This window comes from Heloderma suspectum, chromosome 3 (genome assembly GCF_057233095.1).
Source record: "Heloderma suspectum isolate Gila_16-S chromosome 3, 16-S_ref, whole genome shotgun sequence".
Classification (NCBI taxonomy): domain Eukaryota; kingdom Metazoa; phylum Chordata; class Lepidosauria; order Squamata; family Helodermatidae; genus Heloderma; species Heloderma suspectum.
Genome location: NC_139460.1, coordinates 33,663,910 through 33,690,017, shown reverse-complemented (window position 1 = coordinate 33,690,017; position 26,108 = coordinate 33,663,910). Strand labels below are relative to the sequence as shown.

The 26,108-nt window shown below is 43.5% G+C and overlaps 1 long non-coding RNA gene across 1 annotated transcript; it reads right to left on the bottom strand.

The window, feature by feature from the left end:
- Nucleotides 1-423: 423 nt before the first annotated feature.
- Nucleotides 424-5,926, bottom strand: LOC146349520 (uncharacterized). Its single transcript, XR_014788807.1, has 3 exons — nucleotides 5,795-5,926; nucleotides 3,633-3,726; nucleotides 424-1,536 (listed from the first exon to the last, which is right to left on the bottom strand). It is a non-coding gene; the product is annotated as an uncharacterized LOC146349520 (long non-coding RNA).
- Nucleotides 5,927-26,108: the final 20,182 nt, after the last annotated feature.

Genomic DNA, 26,108 nt, shown 5'->3' with positions numbered 1-26,108 from the left:
AGGGTCAAAAAGGAGGATATGATTTCCCATCCAAGGTGGAGGTTATCAATACAATGTAAGAAAATCCCTCTTCTAGCTCAGAGACCTATGCAGCTCTTATCTGGGTTACTTTGCCAGAAGCCTGTTGTGTAGGAGCGACACAGGGGACCTTCTCTGTGGTGGCAACCTGTCTCTGGAATGCCCTCCCCACTGAAGCTTCAGCTGGTGCTGCTATTATTACTTATTTGTCTGGGCATTTTAAAGTGTTACGCATGGTTCTGTTTAGCTTTTTATACCTTTGATTTGTTTTTATCGTGATGTTGTTTTATTGTATTATTTTGTAGCATATTTTGGATTTTTTTACCTCTTATATGCCACCCTGATAGCCTAGCCTAGGATAAATGTTAGGTTAAAATAACAAATAACAACAATGACAACACAACAGATAATCCAAAGCATTATTAATGCCTTGATGGTGCAAACAAAATGAACAATTTTGAAATAGCTTTGGGATACACAGAATTCTTTTCTGAACTTTGGAAGAAAATCCCTGGAAGCTTCCAGATCTATATGGCATGTGAGAACAAAACAAAACACAACAACAAAGAACTAGGTTACAGCAGTGGTGACTCTGTGATCTGCAGGTGCGTCCCAGGATCATAGACAGAGCAGCTGGAAGGTCAGGAAATTGCTAGTTGTGCTGTGGAACATACCATATAATAAATATGAACTAAAATGAAACCATTTCTCTTCCCCTTGGGAAAAAAATCAAAAGCATTTGTTCAACCTCCTAATCAACAAATAGTATATTTGACCTGGAGTGAATTTTTAGCAATTGCACTCTTCCTTCAAATTATACTTCACTTAGGAAAATTTATAGCAATGTTATATCTTTGATTTGTTTTCGTCTCCCAGCCAAAATGAACCACTAAAATACTTCTCGTTAACTGTAAACAAATGTTAAGTCACAATTTTATGTAAAGAAATCTTTATGGAAAGTCAAATATGTATATAATTTGGCAGCATGTCCACCTGCAAATAGTGAAGAAGATGAAAATAAAATGGTTCCTCCAGCCCACACTTCTTTCTTCTTCTTTGGAATGGACAAAGAAGAGCTGAAACACCTCTTCTTTCTTTCCTTTGTCTTACAGCTGGAGAGACATCCAGTATTAAAAGGGAAAGAGACCAAGTTCTTTGTTGCAAATTGGGGCGGGGGGAGATCTAAAAGTTACTAATTTTCTTCTAGGAGGTGAGAAAGGATCTGTACTTTTAGGTAAGCCTTGCCAGATGTTAGGAGGTTGCTCATTTTTAATGATGGATGAATCTGACAGCTTCACTTTCTCCGCACATTCATTTTTTAAAAAATCTCAAGTTCTTTCCACCCTGTTTATCATTAAATTTGTAAACTTCAGTAAGCTCTTATTTAAAAAAAAAAAAAACTGAACCGAATGAAATTCTCCTCCATCTGCACTGTCCAAATTCAATACAGACAGCTATTTCCAGCATGGAGAGGACCATATGGTAGGTACCTTCCACACAGCTATTAAAGTTGAGGACCTGTCAGGAAAAAAAGAGGTGGCAATCCTAATTAAGCACAAACCACAAACATGGTTAAATGTACAGGAATTCAAACCCAGAATTTTAAGAGCTAAGCACTCACAACTTTCTGCCTTGGATGGACGAATCTATCAATTTTGCTTTCTCCCACATTCAGTTTAAAAAAAAAAAAAATTCTTCCTGTTCATGAAAAATGTGCACATTTGGATAAGTTCTCCCCTCTCCCCACCAAATCAAACTCAGTTCTCATCCATCTCTATTGATTTTATCCAACATGAAATTCTGTGGGCCAGAGAATGAGGATTTGATCCCACAGTGCAACCCTTCTACCCTCATATTATCTCTGTGAGGCAGGATGCTAAATTCCATTTGACTGGTGGAACACAACACTAGTATAGTTCAGCCTGAAAAACTTACACTGGCATATTATTACTATGTGGTGGCAAAAGAATACCACCAGCATAATCGTCATGCTGATGGGACTCTACCAGCACCAGGGGGGAAAATGGATGAAGCTAGTGAGATAGGAGTAGGGCCTAGTTGGAATCCTATGCTCCCTTCCAGTGACAGCAAATTGTTGTTGTTGTTGTTAAAGAAATTTATATAACACCTGTTATCACAATGATCCCAGGACAATTTACAATTTTTAAAAAATCAAAGTACAAACATAACAACATAAGAACAGCCATGCTGGATCAGACCAAAGACCTATCTAGTCCAGCATTTTGTTCCCACAGTGGCCAACAGTGGCCAAGCCTATGGGAAGTGTCCACAATGCAACAGCACCCTCCTGCTCATGTTCCTCAGCAACTGAAATTGAGACACATATTGCCTCTGCCACTGGAGGTAATATGCAGCCATCATGACTAGGAGCCATTGATAGGCTTATCATCCATAAGTGAAAGCAAAAGTAAACAACATAATGATCAAAACAGCAGAGTGAGGCCTAAAATACCTTAAAGGCCCAGGAAAATAAGAATGTTTTTTTCCTGGTGCCTAAAGGATAGCAGCGTAAGTACCAGACAAGCCTCTCTGGGGAATGAATTCAATAAATGGCATGCTGCTGCCAAAAGTGCCCTCTTCCTCGTCGCCACCTGTGTCATGCCTTCCCCTGACACTGTGGTCTCAGAGGAAGAATCTGATTGAGAGATAGAAGGATCTGATTTAGAGCCAAGTCAAGTTTTGGATTGTCAAGATGCTGGGAATTCATTAGGGATGACAGAGAATTTCGCCACGAATCTCGGGGAGGACGAATGCCAGCGCATTCGGCCCCCCGAAATTGGTGGCAAAACGGTCTCCCCCCCCCCCCCCGGGACGGGACTTACCTTGTGCGAATGTCCCTGTTGGCGGCGGCGGCTCTGGCGGCGGTTTGGCGGTGGTTCGGTGGTAGCGGCGGCGGCGGCAGTGGCGGCCGGTCTTCTGACCGGCTGCCACCGCCACCATTTCCAAGTTAAAAAACAAAACGTGATAGACTACGTAAGGATTTACGTAGCCTATCACGGCTAGATTTTCAAAAAATACCATGATAGGCTACGTAAATGTTTACGTAGCCTATCACGGCTGAGTTAAAAAACAAAACAAAAACCACGCGTACGCAAATGGCGGCGCCCATGGGCACGCCATTTCCATACGTGCGGTTGTTTTTTTTTAAAACTCAGCCGTGATAGGCTATGTAAGCATTTATGTAGCCTATCACGGCTGACTGCAGGGACTCAAATGGCAAACGGCCATTTGCAGACCCGGCCGGCCAGGATTCGCGGCGGAAGGGATGGGACGCCTCCCCCCCGGCCAGAATTTCAGGGGGGGGGGACAGGGAACCTCCCCCCCGGCCAGAATTTTGGGGGGGGAGGGACAGAACGCCTCCCCCCCGGCCAGAATTTCGGGGGGAGGGACAGAGCGCCTCCCCCCCACCGCGAATCAAATTTCATAAAAGGTAAGTGACTTTCGTACATCCCTAGAGCCAAGTCAAGTTTTGGATTGTCAGGATGCTGGGAATTCATCTCTGCTTGGTTTCACAGTCGATTGCGATCAGGACGAGGCAGTTACTCCTCCTCCCCTACAGTCAGAGCTAGCCTGAGGAAAAGTGGCTGACTTGCCCCAGTCTGAGGAACATTCTTTGATTAGATGCCAGGCGGCAGACTCAGCTGTGGAGGGCCATGCCCAAGGTTGTCTCCCAGGCAATGCTAGCAGCTGAAAAGGAAAGAAGAGAAACAACCAGTCAGGCAAAGTTTTTGACTCCAGGCTAAGTTACCCCACAGGGCTGGATTAACAAGTGAGGAACTCTAGTCGCCCCGCCCCCACATAAAAGCTGGCGCACCAGCAAAAATGTTACCACCTCACTGGTCCAAAACACTCCTTTGCTGAGACTACTCTTGAACCCTAAACTAATGCATGCCTTGAATCCCGTGCCTTGGGGACCCTGTTTTGTATTATACTGCGGGATTATAAAAATCTGTCTCTGGCTCATGATTAGATTATCTGAGTTTATATGGACTGGGGCTCGATAAGGACTCTGATCTATGGACTCTGGTGAGCTGCCTGTGTTTTGTATCCTGGAGTTATAAAGGAGTTTGCTGTTTCCTTAACATGTTTGGTTCCTGATGTTGTGAGGGAGCCAGGCCTGACAGCCTGCCTCATCTCTACTGGAGTTAACAGCATCTGAAAGAGAGCATTAGCAGATGATCTTAATATCAAAGCAGGTTGATATGGGAGAAGGTACCTGGTGTCACTTTCTCTGGCCTCAATCCTCCCTCTGGCTCAGAAGAAGACAGAGGGGGAGGAGACAATCCAGTAACACATCACCTGCTACCCTGGGACCTTCCAGGCCAGGGATCATGGTTTATCAGACTCCTCAGACATGACAACGGGGGGGGGGGTAGGTTTCTCCCCTTAGGGATTTTTCTAAAGTGGTTTTGTTTTGTTTGTTTGTTTTGCTTTTTGTTTTATTGCTTCTGCAAACCTTGGTGTTCCCCCAAAGGTGCTAATACCTCCCTCTTGTGTATGGGTTCCGCCATTTTGGCTACATAAAAATGTCACTCACAGCCTGAACATCGGATATACAGGAAAGGACGTATGCGTGACACTCAAGTGGTATTCAAGATGTAGTTTTCTGTTGTTTTTTTGAGTATGTGTTTGCGCGGAGCTAATTTGGCCCTCAGACTGAAAAATGTTCCCCATCCCTGCTCTACACCTACAGCATACAGGTATATGTAGAACCAGTCCACAAATACATCTCTTCCCAACTGCCTTCTCATACAATCATTGTTAAAAGCCAGCTGTGCTGCCGACCCAAACTGTCAGTCAACATTGCAGTCAGACAGTCTCTGGGAAATGGAGGGTGTATCATACATGTTGGGAAACAAAATCCTTCCTTTCCTATTAAATGAGGTGAAGACATGGGGGAAACAATGCAAATGTGAACATTTGTTCAGCATTTGGACGGCTGCTAAGATCCTTACCTTAATCCTTCCAACCGTTATGCCCATTAAGGATATACAACTCATTGATCCTTTGCTCATGGACTTGCGAAAAGAAGGGGAAAGGAGAACAAGCAAGGAGAACCGGTATTTGACTAACAAAGTTTTAAACAAATTTCAGTATCCCCCAAATGTAGCTTATATGAAACATTTTTGTTTTAAATGGGACGCAAAATGCAAGGCTTTGTTTTAACTTTTAATGGGTACAAGTGTGACCTGCAACAAACAATTGCAGTGTAGAGTGCTGCGGTAGAGTGAATGGCTTTTAGACATTCAATTCCCCCACACCTTGGTTTTCTTTTTCCTTCCTCCCAACAGTTAATCATTGTCCCATGGCCACTGAGCACATGCACTCCTCATTGAGCTGATTTTTCTAATGATTTGTTTTGCCTCTGCAAACCATGGGGTTCCCCCAAGGCTGGTGATACCTACCTCTTGTGCATGGGTTGTGCCATTTTGGCTACACAAAAAATGGCACACACAGCCTGAACATCGGACATAAAGGGACATCATTAAGCATGTTTTACATTGGACACCATTATGCATCTGTCACGTTCAAGTAGCATTAAAGATTTGGTTTTCTGTTGTTACTGGGATTTTTTTAAAAATGTACATGTGGCATTTTTAGTTTCAATTGGTTTGATATAAAAAAGCTTTCCGTATTAATTTTTTGCCTATCAAGCAGCTCTTAAAGGGATAGGAGCCAGGCCTGGCATCAGGCATCACCACCATTGGGCAGTTGCTGATGGTCCAAGCCCTCAGAAGAAGCCACTGTTGCTTACCCAAAATGCTGGCTAAAGCTACATGAACTTGGCAGTCATCTCAGTGCTGATCTCTGATCTCTGGTTTTCCTTTGCCCAGAAATCAAACCTGGGTGGATGGTGCCCACCATTTTAGTTCCCCCACAATGCCTCTGGGGCCCCTGCATAACATCACTATGTTCAGGGCCCAGGAGCACTGTGGGGGAATTTAAAAGGTGGATGCCCAGCAGCAGTGTTTCACAACTACAACAGAAGTTTTTGCTGATGCTGCACCACCAGCCTGCCACTATCAAAGAAAGGGGAGAGTGGGAGGGGGGGTGCAGGGTGCTTCTGATGTCCCACCCGGGCAACACCAGGGGCCCTGCCAAATATGATGTCAACCCTCACAGGAGCTCTACTACATAAATAACCCTGGCAAACTTAATTAAGAAAAAACACAGCTCACTGGATATTGTTAAAGGGAGTGAGATTATGCTAGGCCATGTCCCACCTGCAATGTACGTGTGTAACCCACTGGTATATTTTTCTTTAAGAATTCTGAGTGGGAATATTCCTGCACATGCTTAGTAAAAGAGTAAGATAGGGAGCGGCCACCATTTTAGGCCATTTTACCAAAACGCAGTGTGGAAGGAGCTTTCTTTCTCCTTTCTGCAAGACCCTGAACCCTTGAGACAGGTTAGTAGGGAGGTTTCCTTTTGACATTTTTTTTTAAGAGTCATGATTTTTTTTCCCAAACACTATGAGTTCCTTGTTGTTTATGTTCTTTTATATTGTATAAAGAGCTGTTTCACAAGTTGTTCCTGTGTTGCTTGATCCTGGTCCATTTTGAGAAGATTGCTGTGGAGCTGGAGTGAACTGAGTAGAGGCTGTTTTCTTTCTTCACCCAGCAGAAAGATCCCATTTCAGAGAGCCGTTTTATTTATATATATTTTTGTAGTGGACTCAAGCTGAAAGACAGAACTTTGGGAGGGATGTGCTCTGTTTTATTGTTTTGGTGATAACTGAATAGTTATGCATGTAAAATTATCACATGTGCATTATTATTGTTATTTTTAATTAAAAAATTAAAATGATATATGTTAATTGTCCCTGTACAAGTCCTTTGCTGTGAGTCCCTTTAGAGACCCTGAAGGAAAGTGTTATACTTGGTCTTTCTGTTATGCCCCAAGTGGATTGTAGAATCTATTCCGGATGCCACAGAATATTAAGTGTGTGACACACACACACACACGATCTATTCCAGGCTAATAAAACAGCAGTTTCTTTCTGGAATAACACTGGACAGAAATGAAAGGTTTTGGAAAGAAAAATCTAAAGGTGGAGTCTTGCTCATTCCCACATTAATAAAATGTTCTAAATTTAATCTGATCATGGTCAGATTGCTACAGCAGTCCACTTCAGAGCTGGGGCAAAGTTGAATGGATCTGGAGTGAAAACTGCTCAAGCTTAGGTTGTCTGTGATGCAGGACTGCAACCCAGAAAACCCAATATGCAGCCCACTGTTGGGGCTTCCATAAATCTCCTGCTTTTATTACCTGTCCAGAACTATGAAAATGGGATTGCCAGACAGGCCTCCATACAAGGCTGGTGGCCTGCTTTTTGCTTGGTGAGTCACAGACCTTTCTCCATTTCTGTGCCTCTCTTGGTGGAATTCAACCATTCATGCTTCAGAGAAATGGAGCTTATGTCTTAGAAGGAAAGGATTTTGAAAGAAAGACCATATTTGCAATGCAATTGAAACAGATGAGATAGGAAGTGATTATGGCATGAATAGGGTATTCATCAAAGACAGAGAGAAGGGAAAGACAAATTCCAGCAATTTCACTGGAGTGGTGACAGGTGGACTTACAGCTCGGGTAAATGAAGGAAGGGGGAATGGGGGTGGGAGAAGGTCTTGAGTCAAGGATGACTCTCCAATTTGTGGATTTAGGAGCAAGTTCAAGGGCTGACTTCCGAGAGTGAGGCATCCTTGTATAAAAGTTACATTCAGGCCCGGCTAGATCAACATATTGATCTGGCTTCTATTTAACAGGAACTTTAGACATCAGATGAAAATATAAGACAGATTAACTGGGTAAGTGATATACTTGATAAGCAGTGAGCTGCTTTAGCCTGGATTAAATATGCTGCAGAGTTATTTTTTCCTTGTCGTTCTTTCACTATAGGGTGATGCAGATGAATGCCGTTTCCCAATGCAACATAAAACAAGACGGTGACAACAGGCACTCCTGGCACTCTCCTCTTTATCCTTCCACAACGCAGGATCCATGAGAACTCCAGCCTGTGAACTTGATCCTTCCAGGCGAACAGATGCCCTTGCTAAGCAGATAGTCTAACCTGCAAATAATAAGTGTAAGAGCCCTTCATAGATTCCCTTTCACTTGCCCTGTGGATTGAGGCCTGTTGGGAGAGACCAGGCAAAGTGATGCAGCTTTCCCCTCAACAGCACAGCACTTCAATAATTTGGCAGCCAGGACAGCTAAGGACAGGTGAGGCCTATTAATACAATCTGGCCTCTGTTCCTCACTACTCTTTTGGTCAGGGGGGTGGATTACTTCCCTGGACCAACCCAGAGGGCCGGATGATGTCAGGGGGTGGGATCTCTCCCCCAAAGCTCCTCCCCTCCCATGATGTCATCTTCCCCGCCCCACCTACTGTTTTCACACACACACACACACACACACACACACACACACACAAATCCACTGTGCAGAGAGAGGCATGGGGTTCAATGCCTCTCTCTGCACAGAGAAAGGGACTCAGCCAGGGCTTGCAGGAGCCCTGACCAACTCACATTGGTCCTTCCCTTGCTGCCTGTGCTCCAGTTGGGGAATGAATGGCATGGGAAGGGACTTGGCTGGGACTTGCAGGAGCTGGCATCTGCGCACCCCAGCCAAGCTGGCACCCTGCGCATCCCACTCTTGCTCCTTCATGCACAACTGGGATATGAGTGGGGATGTCAGAGAAATCCACAATGGAATCAAATGAGTTCGGATTTCTATAAATCCAACCCATGGATTCCTCAGTGAACCGGTGTTTCCCGAGTCTCATGGATTCCATGACCTGTGGATTGGGTTTTTTTCTTTCCAGAATTTTACACAAATTTAGTCATAGAAAAATACATATAATTTAAAAAGCACCAGCCAAAAAATGTGCGTTTCCCCCATAGGCTAAAGCATGAACAGGCACATTGCGGGGTGGGGTGGGGGATTTGCACATTTTGGGGGGGATTTGCACATTTTTGCAAGTGTGAATTTGCACAAATTCAGGAAAAGGGGAAAAAATCTGATTATGTCAATGCACAGATGATGGAGCGTAAGGCACCTGACAATCTGTGAAACATAGACAGAATGGATTGTACAAAATCCATACATCCCTAGGTATGAGTGGGAAGTGGTGCAGGGGAATTCCCAGCTTTTCTGCAATCTGTCTGATTGGAGATAGCAAATGAATTCCCCTTTGAGCTGCTTGTCCTTAGTGGATGGGGCTTAGGGAGAGGAGGGGCTTGTGGAGGTTAGAGGGCAGGACCCACAGAGGGTATTCAACCCTCTGTCGGTTGTATTGGGTCCTAGCACAGACTGGATTAGGGTGGTGGACCAGAGGTTGCCCCCCACAATCCTACACTAAAGCGGATATTCTTCCACTGGTGGCCAAATCAACTCAGCCAGACAGAGACCCACCTTCACACTGGTGACATCTGGTCAGAAAGCCTGTGTGTGTGTGTGTGTTTTGAGTGGGGATATTCCTGGCTGGGGCTGGTGTAGTGGGTTTTAATATGTGCCTGGGAGATGCCATGGGTAATCAGGGGAAGGTTGAAGGTGCCCCTACTAGGGTGGTTATAGACACGGGGAGGTATGGCATTGGGGGGTTAACATGCCAATTTAGGAAAAGGGGGGTCTTATGTCTATTCCCTCAGTGGGGTGGTCTCTGGTTGTTCTACCAACTTGCCCTCAGTTTTTTGTGGTAGTCGTGGTAGCACTATGGTAGCACCATGATGACAACTGAAATGTTTACTAAGTACCAAGGAAAAGAGCAATAAAACTATTTTTTTAACCTAGCACAGAAGTGTGGATTGGGGAAGAGTTTGTTATCATTACTCATTTGAATGGTTGGAGGAAAACTCCTTTGGTGGAATTAATGATCTACAAGAATGGTAGGAGAATGCATATGACTTCACCGAATTACCAATTTACTTCAGCTCACTTTAAAAACTATAATCAATCTTCTTCTTTAATGGAGAGAAACCTTTAACACCCACATGAGGAAGCCAGTTGGACAAATGCATGGGCAACCATTGCCCAGTTGGCTTGCTTTTCTGTGGCTTTCCCCACATGCCTAGTGGCTGCTCCCATTTGAACAGCTTGAAAAACACAAAAGTAACAAGAATGCCTACCTCTAGAAGACTTCACTTTCTAGCACTAACCATTGCTTCTAATTACATCACAATCTAATTATCTCCCAGAACAAACATATCCTATGTGTCTGACTTGAATTTGAATTATCTCAACACCTCATACAGTACAGATTCCTCCCTTCCCAACCTATTAAAAAAAAAAAACACACCTTGGGAGAATTTGATATCTTCTCTACCACACCTTAGTCTGGAAAAAGGGTATACTAGGAAAAACACCCCCAAAATGTGTTCCTCTCCCCCATTTTTACCAACAAGTAGGTCTGCTGACAGGTGTCTCAACCTACATGCCCCTCATGCCTTCATATGTATTGTGAAACAAGAAGGCATTCAGTGTTTAAAGTTCAACATCATGCAGCCAGCCAGCATGAAAACACATTGGTAAATGAATACAATGAGATGTATTGCAAGGACCCGGATGGGATTGTGGGCATCTCCACTGAAAGCTGGGCTTGGGGTGTTGAGAAGAAGCAACAGCTGGACTTCTGGTGCTGAAATCATCCTCTTGACCAGGCAAGGACATAGGAAGCTGCCTTCTACTGACTCAAAACATTGGTCCGCCTAGCCCAGGATTGTCTCCAGGCTCTCAGGCAGGATTCTTTCCTAACCCTACCTGGAGATGCTTGGGAAAGAATCAGGGACCTTATGCATGTAAAGCAGGGGGTTTGAACCTCTTTCAGCCTGAAGGCTGAATTCCATTTCGTAGAATCTCTTGGGGGGCCTCATTCCAATGGTGTGTGGGGCCAAAGGCAAAACCCATAAAGATACCAGCATATTTTAGCTTAAAATTCTTACTGCCAGTAACTGAGTCTTAGAAGAGGCATTTCAATCTTTTAGAATGGGGTGGGAGAAAACTGCACAAAAGCTGGAAAGCCAGAAAACAATCAGTGGTTGGGGGGGAAGGGGCAGAGCCAGAGGAAGGGGGTGTGGCTATCTGTGGAACACCTGTAGGCTGGATTGAGAACTCCAGGTGGGCTGGATTTGGTCCCTGAAGTTCTGCATTCCAGATGTTGTGCTCTACCAGTGAGCTACACCCCTCTCCAGAAAGCTAGATTCTTGTATTTATACCAAGTCTGGCCAATCCAGATGTTTTCTTACTGCCTGACACTTGCAGGGCACTGATGCCACACACCTCTTCCCCCCCCCCAATGTCTACAGTCCCAAGTAGTTCCTCAAGCTAGCCTCAGACTCTGAGCTTACAAGGTCAAGCCCCAGACTCCCTATCGTGAAGGAACCATTTATCGCTGTACTTTTGACCCAAGTCACAAATATTTAGAAACAGGGAGGAGGGGCTGTATATTTTCAAGAAAAGGGTCTGAGGTAGAATGAGTTGCACATTGCAATCAGGTAGAAAAATGTTACCTTGAAACACGACTGAAGTTACGCCCTATATATGATGTCTATATTTTAACTGTTGACAACATAAAGGGAAGCCAGCAGCATTACCTTATCCTGCCTAATGAATGTTATCGTGAAATAAAGGTAAATCAGTAACAGCTAAGATCAAACGTGCCTCTCTTTGTTTGAACATACAATGCCCTTGTTTATATAAATCTTCACAATCTGCCAGCCTTTCTCATTTGAACACAACAAATGAACTCAGAAGGCCAGCCCAGAAGGCCCTCTTGCCTTGGAGTGCCAAAGAGCAGTTCGAAAGGGTGGCCCAAGCAAATTGCTGGAACGATTGGCCACTGGACTGCCCATTAGCTATGACCGTCCTTCCAACTGTGAAGTAAACTGTTAGTGTTGGCAGCCAAAGCAAAGGTCATCACACCTTCTCGTGTCTAGACTAGAGGAGAAAACAATTCTTCCTTTGAATATATTATTGTCAGCCCTTGCCAGTTTATTCCTATAGAGAAGTTAAGACAGATTGGGATTTTCTTTTTATTTGAGAAGATCAAGTAATTTATGATGGAAACTGGCATGGCACACACATTCTGACTGGCATCTGATTTTTTACTTTCTGCATTACCGAAGAATGTCACGAGGCCTCCAAAGACACCGAATTTTGATGAAATACAATTTCCCAGTACAGCTGCTTTATAAATGTGAGTGAATGCCACACTTCACCTACAAGAGCTTCTTCCCTTCCCCAATCTCCCCGCCCCCCTCTTTTGGAGAATTTGACATTCTCCACTTAGATGAGCGGAAGGACCATTTGTACATTCTAAAAATAGATAAACAAATAAATACTGTGTATATACTGGTAATCTGTTTTACTTTGCCATTCCAATTTGTATGAAAGATCTCAGTGCATCTGAATGACATGAAGTCTAGAACTGTGTACAGTACATAATTTATTGTCGTCTCAGGAACAGTTCACAATTAATCAGTACAGAAGCCATTTGTATAATGGTGAAATCTAAACTACCTGGGCCTACTAAATAGATTGGCAATTGGCAGTATGTAGGGATGGCTCTGGTGTCCAATCTGGTCTGGGGGTCCAGCAGACTCCCCCCACCCCACTGCCCTGAGCCACACCCACCAACCCCCCTGCCTCTCTTGAAATCCCCCCATGCTCATCAAGCCACCCACACCCACTCTGGGCCCATCCACCGAGCTCTGTGATCGCCATTTTGCCAAAGAGAGAGGGGGGGGAGAGGGAGAGAGGGAAAAAGAGAGAATGGTAATCACAAAAATGCACACATTTGATCTTCTGTAAAATGGTGCTGTGAATGGCTGATATACATAAGAATACAGGTGTTTACACCTATAATCTTGCATATATAAGCCATTCATGGCACAATTTTCTGTAAGATCAAATTGTGCATTTTTGTGATCGCCATTTATTTCCCACAAAATGGCAATCGCAGAGCTCACTGGAAAGGTCTGAGGTGAGTGTGGGTGGCTCAGCGAGCAAGGAGCCTTGGGCACAGGTCCACGGGCATGCAAGCGGGGGCAGGGGCTTGGCAGACACCCGGAGAACCCGGACAGGGGACATCCTTCCATCCCTATTGATATGGTGTTACAGTGCTTCCACTCTTACCTGTCTGGTCTAGGGGTGGGGGAGAAATTCGTTTGGTTTACGTTTTAATGTGAACTTACCCAGTTTTGCATTTTCAGACCAGTGTATGAACCAAATGTTAGCCTTCGAAATTCGCACTACTCCGAATTCTGTGATGGATTTTTTTTCCAGACAATAATGTGTACACAAATGAGTGTATTAGGGGGAAGTGCACACAAAAATGCATGTATTAGTGAAAATAACATTCAAAACACATTATATTAGGAACATTGCTTGTATATTGGTCAAAACTGCGTGCCAAAATGCATAGACGAGAACAAATACTCACAGAAGTGCATATAGAAGTGCGTTCAGTGCAAACTTGAAAAACAATTTCAAAATTCAGGATGGAATGAACTGAAGATTGGAAAAATGAGAAACTGAGATAACTCAGAGCTGACAGATTTGTCCATTCCTAGACAGGCCAGTGTCAGAGAGTAGTTTGAGGTCATGCTGCTCTGCTCCATGAGAACTATCCCGTGGGGGTACAGGAGAGTTCCATCTTGTCCCAATGCTGTCTGTCTGTCTGTCTGTGTATCTATGCCTCTATCTACCTATATAGTATCTATCTATCCAGATAGTTCAACAGAGTGAGGGATCATGAGTGTGCTGACATCCAGCTCTGTATTTCTTTTTCATCAGGTCTAACAGCAGCAATAAGATCCCCGTACCATTGTCTGAACTATGTAATGGGATGGATGAGGGACAATAGCTTGAAGTGGTATGCACACAAGAAAGACATGTTGGGTTGGAAGCTGGGTTGTCACCTGGGCGTGGTGAAATTTCTTGTTCTGGAGAGAGCCACACTCCCCCTAAAGGATAAGGTTTGAACTTCTGGACCTGACTTTGCTATTTGATGTTCAGGTGGTGTCTGTCGTTAGGAATGCACTTAATCAACAGTATCTTGTTCCAAGCCTTTCTGTTAGCTGCAGATCTTGGACAGCATCCAATGGTGTCATTCCGCAAACTCAAATAGCACTAGTGGAGCTCCGCTGAATCTTTCCATTGTGCAAGCAGTTGCCAATTATGCTTACGTGACCGATTGCACAGCCTGTTGTGCAAGCGTAATACACATCTGCTTGCTTGACCGCTTGCCCATCTGCACTTGCCATTGACTTTTGTTGTGACTTTATGTAACTTTAATGGGATTCTCCTCTTGCACATAGTTTGGAACCTAGTTTCAGCTAGCCCCAGGGATGGCAGAGGAATCCATCTAGAGGGTCAACACTGCTGAGTTTTTGATGGTTCAGCCTCCCAGACTCCAGCTTGCTTGTCCATGAGCTGCCTTGACTCGAGCTGTGTGGGCTGGGCCAGCTCATGGACTTCCGCCACCAGCAAACCCCCTCGTACTCTCGATGCCGACACTGGCAACGACAGCATGAGAGGTTTGTGCACAGTGGCAGCAATGCTGATAGTGGGCAGTGATGATGAGAGTCCCTGCTGCCGCCACCCAGCACCTGCCTCCACCAGCTCTGCTGCTGCCATGCTCAATGTCTCCTTCTCCCCTTCCTGGATCAGGATCCAAGGAGAGGAAAAAGGAGCCATTTCTCACAGCAGTGGGGGCGTTGTGGGCAAAACTCTCCTCCTCCTCCCAGGGTCTGGGGGGATTAGGAGAGACTCACGCACACTAACCCTGCTGTGCACAAGTGTCTGCTGCCACTGTGGCCACCACCATGCGCAAACCCCAAGTTCTGGTGAGGAGCCTGCACCTCAGCTCACTAATGCGAGCTGAACCAGGGGCTCAGGGGAAATCTGCCTAGCCACAAGAGGGATGGATGTCCCCACACCAGACATCCCTAGCTAGCGCAAAATGTCAGTTGTGCTGATGGAATGACACCATTGGATACTGCCCCTTGTTAATATCATACACACGTGTTTTTAATCTCCATTTCAATTATTGCAATGTAATCTACCTGGGACTACCACTGAAAACCATCCAGAAACTGCTGTCGGTGCTGGAATCTGCAGCCGATCTTTTAGCTGAGTGCAGGCTGCAGAGATCGCAGTGCTCATCAGGAGTCACTGACAATTAATTTCCAGGCCCAGTCCAGTGTGTCAGTTTTAAACTTTAATGCCTTATGCAGCATGGACCCTGAATCCCAGAAAGACTGCCTTCCTCCACCCATTCCTTCACACTGAGGTGTTCTACGGAGGGTCTGCTTCAGATCCTGCCCTTTCAGGAGATTTAGGTCAATGAGGCAGAGCCTTCTTGGTGACTGCTGTGATTGCATGGCACTCTCTGCCCAAACAGACCCGTTTGTCCACTTCCTTCTGGCTCTTTGGGAAGACTGAGATCTCCCCTTTGCTAGATAGAAGTTTCATATAAACAGCGATCGTGAAATGCTTGCTCTGTGCTCTTAAATAAAAAAAAATAACACTTTTATGACTTCGTAAGTATTTATGACTTGCTTTGGCTTTTAGATGGTTGAACCACACTTTGAGTATTATGCTGCAGGAAATAATGTTATGAATATGTTTTAATAACAACCAAATAATGATTAATTACCATAATGATGATAATTAAATCCTAGTGTCAAATAAATCTTTTTCCTGTGTGCTAGCATCCCCTTGGCTCTATTTTAAGGAACTCCTAATTTGACATTGAGTGAACCACAGAAGTGCCAGCTGGGAATTAAGATATCATTGCTCTAAGTCATACAACGTAGAGTCAGAGGTAGGCAAGTTGGTGCTGCCCAGCTGTTTTAAACTACAACTCTCATAATCCCTGACAATTGGCCATGCTGGCTGGTGCTGTGGTCCAAAACCCACGGTGGGCATGAGATTGTCTATCCCTGCCCTAAGTCAAAGAAAGTTACAACCTAACAGCAACTCTTCCAAGAGGCCTATTAGTGTCTGTGATTGCCAAATTAGGCAATTGTGGCAGAATTATGCCAATGAGCATACTTTGGTCTTCTGAAGAGAACATGTTCCATGTGCCATCACCATCTGAGGTACAGCTGCCATATACACAAGATCATAGAATCATAGAGTTCAAAGGGGCATTTAGGCCATTGAGCCCAACCCCCTGCTCAGTTCATGAATCCATTTTAAATTTAAACCATCCCTCACAGATGGCTGTCCAGTCATAGAATCATACAATAGTAGGGTTGGAAGGAGCCTATAAGACCATCGAGTCCAACCCCCTGCTAAGTGCAGGAATCTAAGTCAAAGCATCCCCGACAGATGGCTGTCCACCTTCATCTTGTTTGCCTCCATGGTGGGAGAGCCCACCACTTCCCTAGGTAATTGTTCCATTGTCATAGTGTGCTTGTGATTGACTACAGCTCTAAGATCCTTTTCACACATACTATTGCCAAGTCAGGTATCCCCCATCTTATACCTGTGCTTTTGATTTCTCTTTCCTAAATGAAGAATTTTGCACTTGTCTCTGTTAAATTGCATTCCGTTATTTTCTGCCTAGTTTTCTAACCTATCAAGATCATTTTGAATTTTGTTTCTGTCTTCTAAGGTATTAGCTACACCACCCAATTTTGTGTCATCTGCAGATTTAATAAGCATTCCCCTCACTTCTTCTTCCAAGTCATTAATAAAAATGTTGATGAGTACAGGGCCCAGGACTGAATCCTGCAGCACCGCACTCAATACCACCCTCCAGTTTGATGAGGAACCATTGATGAGCACATTTTGAGTATACCAGTTGTTTTCTGGGCCCAATTCAAGGTGTTGGTATTGACCTTTAAAACCCTATATGGTTCCAGCCCAGTCTATCTTAAGGAGAGCCTCCAGCAACACCAGGGATGCCGGTCAACAAGATCGGCCTCGGAAGGCCTTCTGTCTGTCCCATCAGCCAGGACAACTAGGCTGGTGAGGACTAGGGAGAGGGCCTTTTCTGTGATGGCCCCCACTTTGTGGAATTCCCTCCCTAGTGACCTCCACCATGCCCCCTCTTTGATTAGCTTGCACCGGGCTTTGAAAACCTGGCTGTTCAGGTGAGCATTTGGAATGGGTTGGGGGGGGAGGGTTAGAGCAATGTTGTTTTGTTTAGTTGAATGTGTTGTATTTTATGTTGTTATTTGTATTATATGCCACCTAGAGTGGCCAGGTAGCCAGCCAGATGGGTGGCTAATAAATCAAACAAACAAACAAACAAACAAATAAATATGGTTCTTCAGCCAGCCATTGATCTACCTAGAAGTAATACCACCCACCCAACCCATGCTTGACTAGCTTGCTAATCAGGATATCATTGTCAAATGCCTTCCTGAAGTCAAGATATATAATTTATGTCCACAGCATTTCCATGATCTACGAAGAAAGCTACCTGTTCAAAAAATGAAATAACATTAGTCTGGCAGAACTTGTTCTTACCAAATTCATGCTGGTTTCTAATGATTACTGCATCAAGGTGCCTACAGATTGAGCGCTATATAATCCGCTCTAGAATCTTCCCAGGTATTGATAGGGCCTTCTTGGTAGTGGCACCTGAAGCAGGGCATTCCACCTCCCTGCCACAGGAGCTCCCTGCCTCAGGAGTTCCAAATGATTCCCTTTCTTAAATGCTTGTAGACATCATATAAAAACAATACTATTTAGACACACATTTTTCAGTACAGTGCTCTCTAAGGATTGGATACTTGTATATTGATGTGTTAATGCTGCTGTAGTTTGTTTTGTCTATGGTTTTATTGTTTGTAGACAGAACAAACCATCATCTTTATAGTTGTTATTGTTAGCCCTCTTGAAGGCCCTATTAAGATGGAAAGGCAGAATATGGGTATATTGATAACATTAATGAAATAAATTAAAAAGTTCCTTTGGCTTTAGAGGGTGGATTCACACCACTTTTCTCTCACCACAAGGTGACCTACTGTAGTCACCTCATGGTGGTGATATTTGTGGAATTAGGTTGTTAGAAGGGTCTAATGCATGTTGGATTCATGAACCAACAGGAAGTAGCAAACCTCTGGCTTTTGGAACATCTGTTCACTCATGGTAGCAGTGTATGCCTGATGCTTCAGATGTCCAAAACTCATGGGTATCTACTACAAAAACTTGCATGAATGAGCCTACCCAGACTATCAAGCAATAAGGGAGAAATCCTAAGGGAGAGTAGCTAAGAGAATAATATAATATTATGGAACTCTCTCCACTGATGGGGAAGTGGGTCCATCCATGGTGGCCCTTACTGGATGGCAGCAGAAAGTTCCACCACCATCACTGCTCTGCTTGTGATAAGGGGTAAAAAGGGAGTATGTTGGGAGTGGCTCAGGGGAGGCTTGGATTCATCAGACACAACACCTCCTCCTTCACCTGACATGCACCCAGAAAGGGCAGAAAAGTACACCAGCCTTGGAGCTGGCATACTAATCCCCACACACACACACACACACACTGAGAACACTGGGAAGGACAATTTTAAAAATGAAAAACCAGCAGGACAAAAAGGCAAAAGGGGGGAGCCACCCCCAGTTTCTGCCTTGGCTGGTGCACCCAGCAGGGTTTAGGAAGTGGTGTTTCCTCTGCCATGGGTTCTACCTCATTGATCTGCTCATACTACTCATGCAGTAGCATCTCTGACTCACAGTCAACCATTATTCCACCCTTATCCCAAGTAGATCAGCAAGAACTGCATGATGACTTTTCCATTTTGCATCATATACTGATGGCTGATGGGTTTCTTTGACTCTTTCTTCTTCAGCATTTTTCAGTTGTTGCTCTATGGTGGATGGAAGGGGGAGGGGGGACTCAGGCCTGTTGGAGTTTCAGTCTATAACTGAAAGAAATCCTGAGGGTCTCTTGTCAACACCAACCTTGCACAAGCACCCCCGCTCTTCTGAAGGATCAGTCTGTCTTCACCCAGGCCCCTAACTTCAGCTTGTATGATGAAAGATGGCTTGGCTCAACCCTTCAGCCTTGCTCTTACAGACTTGGAATCCAATTGGATATCTTCTGTCAGTATCATGTAGCACTCTGGTGGATGAGCAGCATAAAGAAGTGGTTGGAGGTATGGATGAGGAATAATTTCTTTTGTTCTATTTGAGCAACTATTCCCATGTGATTTGCACAAATTTCCAAATTTGTGCAAATTTCTAAATCAGCCCCACTTTGGTCTGTGGGGGAAATTTGCGCAAATTTGGGGGGTTGGGCAACTTTCAGATTCGATCGCTGTTTGTTTTCCACAATTTTCCCATCTGTGCAAAAGGATCAATAATCATAAACACAAATCAGGTGTACAACAAGCGTCAAGCCGATGTTCAAGGAATCTTAGCAAGCTTGAACATCGCTCATTTGTCCATCCCTACTGAGGAATGATTTCTGCTGTAAGGATAAATGTACAGTCAAAAGCCTAAGTGATGTGAGTTATAGGCAATTCAAGAAGTGAAAGTCATGTCTGGTCTGGCAGATGTGATCATTATTTCTGCCTGCCAGAGACACTATTGAGAGTGGCAGACCCTGGCTGTATTTTCAGTCATATACTCATATGTGATGGTTCATCATGAACACCTTTACCATTGGGCAGTTCACTGATTCTAGGAGTGGCACCTGGTGACTCCAGTTCTGGAGGGGCAGTGATTCCATTCTGAGTTTCAGTTACAACCAAATGGGTTCAGTACCTTGGATAGCACCTTTAGAGCTTTGGTTGGTTTTAACTAAAACCCAGAATGGAATCACTGCCCATCCAGAACTGGAGTCATGAGCTGCCACTGGATTCTAGACATCACTAAATTATTGTTATTAATTAGTGTGCATTTGTGGCGCTCCTTTGCTGAAGCATGAAGGCCTATGAGCCTGGCTGTGACACTGGGTTATGCTTACACTTCTACCTTCTTCCACCATGTTGTATCGCTGCTTCCTTCCTTGCTCTGCAAACTAGAGAGAAAACCATCCCAACAAATAGGAGCAGCCTGTGCTTGCAGGTGTAGACACATAGGGGTTTTCCTGATCATGTGGGAAGATACCTATACATAGCAGTGCATGCATGTAGGGTTGTTTCAGATATTAGGTTGTACCCAATGTTTATCCTACTTAGAGCAGACCCACTGAAATGAAAGGGACTTAAGTAAGTCATGACCTTTTACTCTAAGTAGGGCTAATATTGGATACAGTGCACTGAAGCTAATGCGCCTACTTCAGAGGCTGGAGCCTGCCACTGTGAGGGCTACATGTATTTGTTCTACATGGTGATGTGGCTGCAAAGGACATTGCTCTCTGTGAAAACTGCAGAACAGAGCCCATGTGGGGAGTCAGATTGAAATGTCAATAAGGGATGTGCTTAAGGATGGGTGACAGTTTGATAGACGTGAGATAAATGCCATGGCATCGAGATGCAATGTTCTAGAGTATGTTCACTTAACAGTGTTGGCCCCAGACACTCTGCTGCCTGAGGCACTCTGCGTCCTCACTGGAGCCAGCATATGAAAGAGTCTTGCTGCACCATTCAGACACCAGGTCTTGCCTTTATCTTTCTTTTCCCCCTCACAGTGCTGTCTGAAACAGGTCATATCACCCTGCTGCATGGAATTATCCTTCAGATTTCACACTTCTCTGAATTTGCAATGCACTTCTCAGATCAAAACTGTACCAAAATGTGTTTTAAAATACATATTTGTGAGACAATATATTTAGCAATTCTTACTTTGTGATAAGCAACATTTTATAAAAGCATATTTTGTGAGAAAATATGCTCAAAATATTTATATTTTGATTTCAATATAACAAGTTTAAATGCACATTTCCTTATTTTTTTCTTAAATTCGCAAACCTCCCTTCTCAAAAATTCCAACAAAATTCAGATGGGTTTTCTTTAACTTCTGGCATAATATTTTCCACATGTATTCTTCCATCTTTATTTCTTTGTTACATTTATATCCCACTTTTCCTACAAGGAGCCCAAGAAGGTGTACACAACCTCCTCCTCTCCATTTTATCCTCACAACATACCTCTGTGGTAGGGTTGAGAGTGAAAGGCAGTGACTGCCCTAAGTCACCCAGTGAGCTTCATGGCTCAGTGGGGACTAGAACCCAGGTCTCTTCAGTCCTAGTTCAGATGCTATTAGTTTGTGAAAAAGGTATCTTTTTGCATTTTCCAGTTTCCGTGCATAACATCCCACAAGGAGTATCTTATCACAGCAATAATTGTGGCCAGGATCCCATCCTGGAACTGTGTGTATGGGCTCAGCATGAGCACTGCACAGCTACCAAATATCAGAGGTACTTTGACCTGACAAGTAGCTGTGTTTGGGAACAACGTGGAAAGCCCTGATGTACCCACGCAAGCATTTGCACACACCAGTGGGGGACTTTGTGGTTGGCCCCAATTTGCAAATGTTCTTTAGATTAGCTCTTGATGGTTTTCTTCATGCAGCAGCATTAGCAGAAACATTTGTCACCTCTGCAAAGATAACTGGGCTGGGACTTAGACTGCATGCTCATTTGCTTTCAGTCAGCAAGCATTATATTGGGAAAGTTATTCATCATATGGTGTTGACCAAAAGAGGTGATATTGAAGCCAAGGTGCCTCTTTTGCTCACTTGACCTAGAATCTCATCTCAGGGACAAGATGGTTAGTATTTGGTTCATGGTAAGTATTTGATTCACTAGCCTTTTTCTTTCTTTTTCTTTTTTACAGTTTAATATTAATACGGCATTTGAGAGTAACAACAATGCTTTGTGAGTAGTGTCTTTAATTTTAAAATGTGTTTTATTTTATTTTTGCCACAAGGTCATACTACATACGCTTTACCACAAAGTGACTGTGAGCTGGAGCCACAATAAACAATGAGGTCAGACAGTTTGCGAAAGAGAAAGTTCATCTGCGAAAAAAAATCCTACCTTTTCCTGGATATAATGACATGTTTTGCTGCTGAAAAAAACAAAAAAATTAAGAAAAATACCACAAGTCTGGGTTGTTGGGTTTTTGTTTGTTTGTTTTTTGTTTTACATATAACAGCAAAACTGGGGTAGGAGTGGGGGGTGGGGATAAAGCTAACTACCAAAGCAGCAGTAGAAGTACATAGAATAAATTTTTGCCTTGAATCCCCTTTTTTGAACGTTTACTTTGGGACACATAGCAACAATGGTCGTACAGTTTTTGCATTAATGGCTTTTTGGTGCAGTATGGCAGGTTACATGAGGTGATGCACATAATTCTGTGAGCTGCACACCACCCATGAGACAAGCCACAGATAAGCTCTCTTGCTCGTGCGCCTGGCATTTGGCAGCATGCTGCTTCTACAGCTGTGGTTTTTATTGTTTTCCTTTCAAACTCAAATAACTCTCATGAATATTTGGGGAGCATGTTCAGTTACAAGGTGTGTCATTTACTGAATTTGTAGCTGAAAAGGTGGTGGTGGGGATAGGTTGGCAGGTATCTTCCCTCTCCCCCCTCCACACACACACATACACACACACTTTAAATGCCAGGATTTCTGCTCCACCTTTTGGCACGTCTTTTCTTTTCCTCAGAGCAGGAATAAGAGGATTAGATGGGGGCGGGGAATGCCACCAGCTCTCTGAGTAGTTCTGGGAACTTGTCTTGTAGCTTACGCCTTCGTAACAAAGCCCAATGAAAAAAAAATCTAGCGGGAGTTCCTCCACCAAATTATGGGAGCAGCTTGGTTCCACCGATCAGGAGAAGAGAATCAGTGGTCATAGAGAATCAAGTGATAATACTCATCCTGGACTGTACCAGTTCAAGCTACAGGTGGGGGATCACATTTTTTAATCCTTCCATCATCTCAAAACAAAAACTCCCTGTATGTTCAAAACTATTGTCAGGGGAAATGGTTCTGATAAACTATTCTTTTGCATGCAGAGAAGTTTTCTTTTTAATTGGGGAGGTTCAAGCATGCAACCCCAGTTCCATCCTGCGGCTTGAAGTGGTACAAGCCAGGAAAAGATATTACCACTTGAGTCTGATGTATGCCTAAGCTGATCTGCTGGACGACACATTAGGCTATGGCAACTCCCTGTCTCTCCACTTGAGCGCTGCCTCACACAACAAGGGAGCCTTTCCGGGTTATCAGATTGAAGCGCAACGTATGTACAACTGTTGCTATTTTGTATGCAGAATCCAGACCATTTTAGAGCTGTGCTCAGGTGTTTCCTGTGGAAAAACTGGGTACCCCATCTGAGATCACCCTTGAAGTGGGAACCCCTATTTGTCCCACGCTGGTCCCTGTGGGCCACGTGCATTAGTGGGGAATGCCGTGGGAAAAATTACCCTTTCTGTGTTCCATAAGGTAATAAGTGCACTACAGCAGAACATGCATTCCTCTGCTTTAGAGCCATAGAGGGATGCACCTAAACTCCATTTTGTATGTGAAGAATCTATGTCTTCAGCTATTGCTGAAATGAATTTGGGGGAAAGAATTTGCAAACAACTTCTCTATTTTTTACATTTTGAATCTCCTATTTTATTTTTTCAACATTCCGAAATATGGAAGATATAGAGAATTGGGGTAAGGTGGGTTCTAAAAGTAACGAATATAGTCTCCCACTGACTTGGTACATCATAAGGAAACACTCTGGGATAAGCACTAGCTTTCAGTGCAGTCTGCAAATTGCTGTCATGGCATTTCAGAATGCTAGGAAATTTTCTTACCTCCTACTGAAACAAATAGAACCAAAAGAAAATGGTGCCCAAATGTAAAAATCTTAATTCATTTTAAGACAAAAATGTTAAGAATCACCTCACCTAATTCAATACTTTTATATGTTGTTTTGGTTTAAAACTCTCACACACCACAAACAAAACTTGATGCTGACTCTGCAACAAATAAAACCCAGATAACACTATCATGGGACATCACTTGCTCATCTTCTGTTATACATGCCATCACCTGTCAACAATGCTCTTCTGCTCTCTATGGTACAGCCTACCCAAAACTGGAGACTTTCTGATGTTTTGGAATAAAACTCCCATCATCCCTACCTTGCCCATGCTGGCTAGGGATGATGAGACTGTTCAGAACATCTGGAGAACACCTGGTTGGGGAAGGCTGCTAGCGTAGGTCAATCTCTATGCAAAATAATAAATGGATATGTAACTGACATAAACCAGCATAAGAACATCTCATTCTCTCTGGATATTCTGGTGCTGATCTGAAAGTCACAATTCTTCAAGAAAAGTACTTTGAAGGAAGACTATAGCAGAAAATTAAGATTCATGAAACTAGGATTTATTAGCAAAATTGATTCTATTCATTTAGGATTCAATTGAAACTAAGGTGTTCTCTCTCACTACAGGCTTGGGGCCAGATTATCTAAAGGAACATCTCCCCCTATATGTACCTGCATGAATCCTTATGTCAGCTTTGGAGGGCACCTCTGGGTGCCCCATCCAAAGGAACTTAGGAGGGTGGCTACAGGAGAATGGGTTGTGTTGTGCCCTATTTATGGAATGCTGTCCCCAAGGAGGCTCACCTGGCACCCACACAGTTATTTTTGTGGGTACCAGGCAAACATTTCTCTTCTCCAAAGCATTTTAGATTTTTAGATTTTAGTATTTGTTGTTGTTAGTTGGACACGAACAACAACAAAATTTGTTGTTGTTAACCTGTTTTATTGTGTGATAAAATCCTCTGACCTGAGGATTTTTTGTTACAGTGTGGCATATAAATATTATAAATAAATAAACAAACAAACGAATGAACGAACGAACGAACAAATAAATGTGTTAAATTAGCACAGCAAATCTAGGAAGACAGTGTTATCACTGCTGTTGTGAATAGTCGCTGCCTGGGCTTATCTTGTATACATTTGAGCTTTGCACAGAAATGCCACAGAGACCATACTCTTGCATTTCATGGCCTTTTGAACACACTGTTTACATTTTTTTCCCTCAGTATTGATATGTATGATTGTGAAGATTGATAGATAGTTCTGCAAATGGAAGATAAGGCTGCATGCATCGGATGAGGTGTACTCTGGTTCATGAAAGCTTATGCCAGAATAAATATTCAGCTTTGAAGGTGCTACAAGACTCTTTCAGCTTGCTGAATACAATACTTTCTGTAATTAGTAAACTCCCCAAAATTCAAATTAGGAGAAAATAAATAAGATTTTTTTTAAGGTAAAATTGAGATAGAGGAATATGCTTGAAAGAAAAAGAAAAAACATCAAAGACATTTGCGCTCTTTCATTATGGGTGGCTGTACTGCTGTCAGCCAAACAGAAAATTGTATTTCATTTAAAGGGGAAGGAAGGACTAGTCTGGTAATGCAGTCTTGTACTTAACCTTGCCCAATGGTGAGAACAGTTAGGTAAAAGCCATTACAGAAAGTATTTCAAAGGTTCCTTCTCTAGAGCTTTCAGCAACAATGCAACCCATTGTTTACATTTTAATTAACTTCTGTGTCACTGATTTATAAAGAAGATGGATTAGTCTTATGCTTTCAGCTGAATTATTGCAATTTGAACCTATTTGTACATTCAGTTAAACTCTTCAAAGCCTCAGGAACATTGTTTATGTACAGGAAACCAAATTAGCAATGCTGTTACTGTGATTTAATAATGTTTTGGAGGCTGCCACAACAAGGCACAGTAATTGGAGAATGTCTGAGTTTACATCCCTGGGATTTTCTTTTACCTTTGCAACAGATATAGCAAGTGAGTTGTTGACTGGCCAACTAACATGGGCAATTAAGTGACCACCATTATTCTTAAAGCACTGCAGCTTGCAAGTTCAGATCAGGGGCCAGAAGAAAATATGAGTAGATTAAACACCTGTAACCTGCTGAAAAAAGAGACATTTATAACCAAAGAAAGAAGAATGCTAAAGCATCTGTAGCAGAATACATAACAGCCACCTGATATTAGTTGTTGTTGTTGTTCAGTCGTTCAGTCGTGTCCGACTCTTCGTGACCCCATGGACCACGCCAGGTCTTCCTGTCTTGTGCTCTCTCCCGGCATGTATTCACGTTAGTAGGGTTGGACAGATCAGTCTGTTTCCAGACCAG